Source organism: Leucoraja erinacea, chromosome 17 (assembly GCF_028641065.1).
Source record: "Leucoraja erinacea ecotype New England chromosome 17, Leri_hhj_1, whole genome shotgun sequence".
Classification (NCBI taxonomy): Eukaryota; Metazoa; Chordata; class Chondrichthyes; order Rajiformes; family Rajidae; genus Leucoraja; species Leucoraja erinaceus.
In genome coordinates, this window is record NC_073393.1 from 27,727,458 (window position 1) to 27,733,213 (window position 5,756).

The window sequence follows — 5,756 nt, forward strand, 5'->3', positions numbered from 1 at the left end:
ATCAGGACAACAGTGAAACTAGTACAATGGCTAGTGGGAAAGGGACGGAGAAAGAGGGGATGCAAAAGCTACGTACTTGGTTAGAGAAATCATATTCACACCTTTGGGGTTTAAGCTGCCCAAGAGAAATATGAGGTGCTGTTCCTCCAATTTACGTTTGGCTTCACTCTGACAATGGAGGAAACCATTGAACTGTTTCATGTTATCCACTCCTCACATATAAAAGCCTCTTAAACGCTACCATCATATCTGCTGCCATCACCATCCCTGGCAGCGAGTTCCAGGCACCCACTACACTCTGTAAAAAAACTTACCCTGCACATTGGTTATAAATAGAGCCAGGATTTTGCCATAAATGCCTTTTCGTGCCTTTTTTGATGACACCAGGATAATGCCTTTTTCATGATCGTGCCTAAATCAGCCTTTTTTTGCCATTTTGCTAAAATGTCGTGCTATTTTCTCTAGTACCGTTATCTATGATAACACGTTAATATTAATATTAATGTTATTACAAGAAAACTTCCACCACCGGGGCAAAATCGGGGCGCCATCATCAGTCATTCATTTGTTTGTGCCGCTGCCCACTGGATCAGTCTCCTCCAAGAACTATTTAAGAAAGAACTGCAGATTCTGGAAAAATCGAAGATAGACAAAAAATGCTGGAGAAACTCAGCGGGTGAGGCAGCATCTATGGAGAGAAGGAATAGGCGACGTTTCGGGTCTAGACACTTATTCAGACTGATGTGGAGGGGGGGGAGGAAGAGGCAGAGACAGTAGGACTAGAAGGAGAGCTGGGAAGGGGAGGAGAAGGAGGGAGAAGACAAGGTCCATCTAAAATTAGAGAAATCAATGTTAATACAGCTGGGGTGTAGACTACCCAAGCGAAATACCCAAGCTTGTCTCCTCACTACATTTATTGCTGTCTCCAGTTGCAAATCTGAGTTTTCGAGTGATCTGTGCAAGGCATTCATTGATGCTCGAATTCCACTGTGGAAATTGGTAAACAAATCTCTCAGAGGTTTTTTAAGAGAAATATACATAGACCAAGCGAGTCATCATTACGGCAAAATTATGTTGACAGCAACTTCAACATTGTTGTGCAGAAAATTAGAGATGAAGTTGCATGCAACAAAATATGGATCTCAATAGACGACACAACGATGCTGTGGGGAGTTACGTTGCCAATGTGGTCATCGGTATACTGGAGGCAGGTCAACAATCAAAGGAGTATTTGTTGACATCGGAAGTATTAGAGAAGTCAAACAGCTGAACTATTGCTCAGTTGATTACACCTTCACTTGCTGTACTTTGGCCAGAAGGTATAAAACACGAGAATGCTCTTCTGTTTGTGACTTAGTTTTATTCCCCAAAATGTTACATTTGACATGCTTAGCTCAAGGACTTCATAGAATTGCCAAGCACATACGTAGCTTGTTTCCAAATGTCAATCGCCTAGTTTCCAATGTCAAGAAAATCTTCCTCAAAGCACCATCACGTGTGCAGTTGTTCAAGGAAATGGCACCCGAGATTCCGCTACCTCCTCGGCCCGTTTTGACTAGGTGAGGTACATGGCTCCTCTGTACTCTATAATGCTGCAAATTTTGAAACGATAAAAGAAATCGTCAGCTGTTTTGAAGAAGGAGAATCTGCTGCAGTCAGGATCGTCAGTGAAATCTTGCAGAAAAAGTCCCTCCACCGAGATCTTGTATTTATTACTTCCAATTTTGCAAACTTCCCCACTTTCCTTGAGAAACGTGGCAAAACATTAGTGAATTACTTGCAGGTTTTCAATGAAGTAACTGACGATATTCGTAAAGTTCCTGGTGATGTAGGTAAAGACATACAAGGAAAATGTGAGAGAGTGATTTTAGCTAACAAAGATCTTGAAGAAATACAAAACATAGTTAAAGTTCTCAAAGGTAGTTGTAATGCACAAGACATCGACATGAATATAGAGTCTATAGCTTGTTTCGGGTATGCACCAGTGACCTCAGCTGAGGTAGAAAGAAGGTTTTCACAATTGAAGCATATTCTGTTTGACAGACAGCACAGTTTAACACCAGACAATTTGAAAGAAAATGCTAGTAATTATGTGCAACCAGGCAACTTTGGTCATTTAATGTAATATACCTTTATATTATCATTTTTAACCATATTTTGTGGTGGAAATAAATGCCTTTTTAGTCAATAACTGCCTTTTTTGAGCCTTTTTTGTAATTTTATTATGCCTTTTTGCCTGCCTATTTCACAGTTTTTTAGTGCCTAAATATCCTGGGTCTCGTTATAAACATTTCCCCTCTCACCTTAAACCTATGCGCTCTAGTCCTTGACATTTTCATGCAGTGGGTAAGGTTCTGCCTACATTTGATTACATACTGATGTGTTGGTAGCATTAAAACGTAGGCATGATGAGTCTGTAAAAGAATGATATTCGTAATACATAGTTTTCACATCTTTGATCTTTACGGAATGACTTGAAAATGCATAACCCTACTGCCTTACCTGAACAGCAGGAATCACCAATATTATTACTGGCCTCAAACATGAGGCTAGCAGAATGGTCTGTATTTTCTTGTGATATCTTATCGTGGTAGAGGTTACAATGTAAAATGTGTGGCTTAAAAAAGTCATGCATCAGGATCTTTTTCCTGAGGCATTTGTTTCATTCAGTTCTGAGTGGCAAAACTAACGAGTTAATCGCCGCAGCATGGTATGCTTTATTATTGATGCATTGCGTGAAGGAGTAACAGCTATTTAGTTAATGCTTTTAGACACATCAGGTTTTATTCATGCCGTGTTTTTGTGTTCCAATTTTCTGTTCGCCTCGGGTACCAATGAATCTGACTCTGCCCCTCGCAGTTCCATTGCAGCATGAAGTTTTATTTGTGTAGGAAGTAACTGCAGATGCTGGTTTATACCAAAGATAGACACAAAGTGCTGAAATAACAGGTAGCACCTCCAGAGAAAAAGGATGGGTGGCATTTTGGGTCTGAACCCGTCTTTAGACCCGAATGTCTTCAAGCTGTTTGTAGAATTTGAGACAATCCATCACCATTCAATAGCTTGCAAGATTCAAAGTTATTTGGATTTTCCAGAAGTCATTGGAAAGCTAGTTAGTTAATGTTCATAAGTTATAGCAGAATTGGGCCATTCGGTCCATCAAGTCTACTCCGCCATTCAATCATGGCTGATCTATCTTTCCCTCTCAACCCCACTTTCCTGCCGTCCCCATAACCCCTGACAAGAATCTATCAATCTCCACCTTAAAAATATCCATTGACTTGTCCTCCACAGCCTTCTGTGGCAATGAATTCCACAAATTCACCACCCATTGACTAAAGAAATTCCTCCTCATCTCCTTTCTAAAGGTACGTCTTTTTATTCTGAGGCTATGGCCTCTGTTCCTAGACTCTTCCACTAGTGGAAACATCCTCTCCACATCCACTCTATCCAAGCTTTTCACTATTCGGTAAGTTTTAATGAGGTCCCCCCTTACCCTTCTAACTCCAGCGAGTGGTGCCAAATCATTTATTAGTTCTATATTTTAAGTTAATACAAACTTTAGACTTTAGAGATACAACGTAGAAACAGGTCCTTCAGCCCACCGAGTCCGCGCCAACCAGCAATCCCCCAGTACACTAGCTCTATGCTACACACTAGAGATGATTCACAATTTACAGCAGCCAATAAGCCTACAAACCTAGAAACAAAGAACTGTAGATACTGGTTTATACTAAAGATAGATACAAAGTGCTGGAGTGACTCAGCGGGTCAAGCAGCATCTGTACGTCTTTGGATTGTGGGATGAAATTGGAGCATCTGGAGAAAACCTACGCAGTCACTGGGAGAATGTACATGCTCTGTACAGATAGTACCCATAGTCAAGATCGAACTTGTAAAACAGCAACTCTGCCGCTGAGCCATCCATCAATGCTGGGACTCCCTTCATCTCTGCAAAAACTCAAGCTGCTCACTGAACAGACCTCTGTGCATTTTCCTTTGTCTTACCTTCACATAAGCTCCACCTTGACCTTGAATTGTTCTGAAGATAGACACAAAATGCTGGAGTAACTCAGCGGTTCGGGCAGCATATCTGGAAAAAAGGAATAGGTGACGTTTCGAGTTGTGACCATTCAGCAAACTGAGAGTCAGGGAGAGGAAACATGTTCGTTACTCGAGTATTTTGTGTCTATCTTGAATTGTTCTGCTTTGCATTGAATTATTGCCGCCTCATAGGATCATAAATCAGGCCCGAAAGAAGGGCTTCTGCCCGAAACGTCGCCTATTTCCTTCGCTCCATAGATGCTGCTGCACCCGCTGAGTTTCTCCAGCAATTTTGTGTACCTTCGATCTTCCAGCATCTGCAGTTCCTTCTTGAACACCCTGTATCCTGTATCTGGCTTTACTCAGATAGACACAGACACAAATTAAAACAGCTCGTAGATCAGTGGTGAGTCTATCGAACAAGTTGCTTTATTGAAGGCTTTAATTGTACGCTCTAGAAAACACTCTGAGAGAACCCAGAGTAATCCCAGTGAGCACAGTTAAGGCCTTCAATAAACCAATTTGTTCGATAGACTCACCACTGATCTACGAGCTGTTTTAATTTGTGTCTGTGTCTATCTGTGTATTGTTATATGGTTCGATAGACTCACCACTGATCAACCAGCTGTTTTACTGTGTGCCTTGTCTATCTGAGTAGAACCAGAATCAGGCTATGGGTAGGGCATTAAATAGCACAAAATTTCCTTGTACAATTATCGCAGTCGGCAAGATACTACACAGGATGATCAACAATATGGCTCCTAAACGGGTGAGTCTGTTTAATTTTACTACCAATAGTTACAGGAGTAGATTCTATATTGTTGTCGGGCAACCGCAAGTTGTCGTATCAAAAGAACAAAAGTGGAGGAAAATAAATAAAAAAGGGAAAATGTGGTGCTTTTACTGGACCCTTCTTCAAGAGGATGTTGCAGAACTCTCGTCGGAGAGAGGAGAACTTCTTTAAAGTTGACATAACTTGAGAAGATTTTGCATTGGAGTGGACAATGTGTCGGAAGGAGCTGCAGGTGCTGGTTTAAAACAAAGATAGACACAAAAAGCTGGAGTAACTCAGCGGGACAGGCAGCATCTCACGAGAGAAGGAATCACCCATTCCTTTTCTCCAGAAATGCTGCCGATCCCGCTAAGTTACTCCAGCTTTTGTGTCTATCTGCAGTTTAAACCAACATCTACAGTTCCTTCCTACACATGCAAATAAGGTCTGAACTACTTAGACTTGGGGACATTGGTTTTGTCTTTTTGCACTATTATTGTTTTATTTATGTGTGCGTATGTATGTATGTATGTATGTATGTATGTATGTATGTATGTATGTATGTATGTATGTATGTATGTATATAAATATATATGGACACATAAATCAAACAAATAAAATATATGTGTGTATGTATACAATACAATACAATACAATTTATTTGTCATTTATGTGTGTGTATATATGTGTGTGTATATATATATACATATACATATATATATTTATAGATAACATTTTCTGTTTATTATATTGTTTACAGTGTAATATGTTCACATATTCTGTTGTGCTGCTGTAAGAATTTCATTGTTCTGTCTGGGCCATATAACATTAAAACACTATTGACACTTGGTTCACTAATGTGCCGAGAACTATATTCTGCATTCTGTATCTTCCCCTTTGCTCTACCTATTGTACTTGAGCTTGACTTGCCTGTGTTAAT

General features: G+C 40.2%; 1 long non-coding RNA gene across 1 annotated transcript; it reads right to left on the reverse strand.

The window, feature by feature from the left end:
• Positions 1-1,340: 1,340 nt before the first annotated feature.
• LOC129705334 (uncharacterized) lies at positions 1,341-5,354 on the reverse strand. The gene is made up of 2 exons (XR_008724882.1): positions 4,009-5,354; positions 1,341-1,820 (listed from the first exon to the last, which is right to left on the reverse strand). It is a non-coding gene; the product is annotated as an uncharacterized LOC129705334 (long non-coding RNA).
• Between the last annotated feature and the right edge of the window lie 402 nt (positions 5,355-5,756).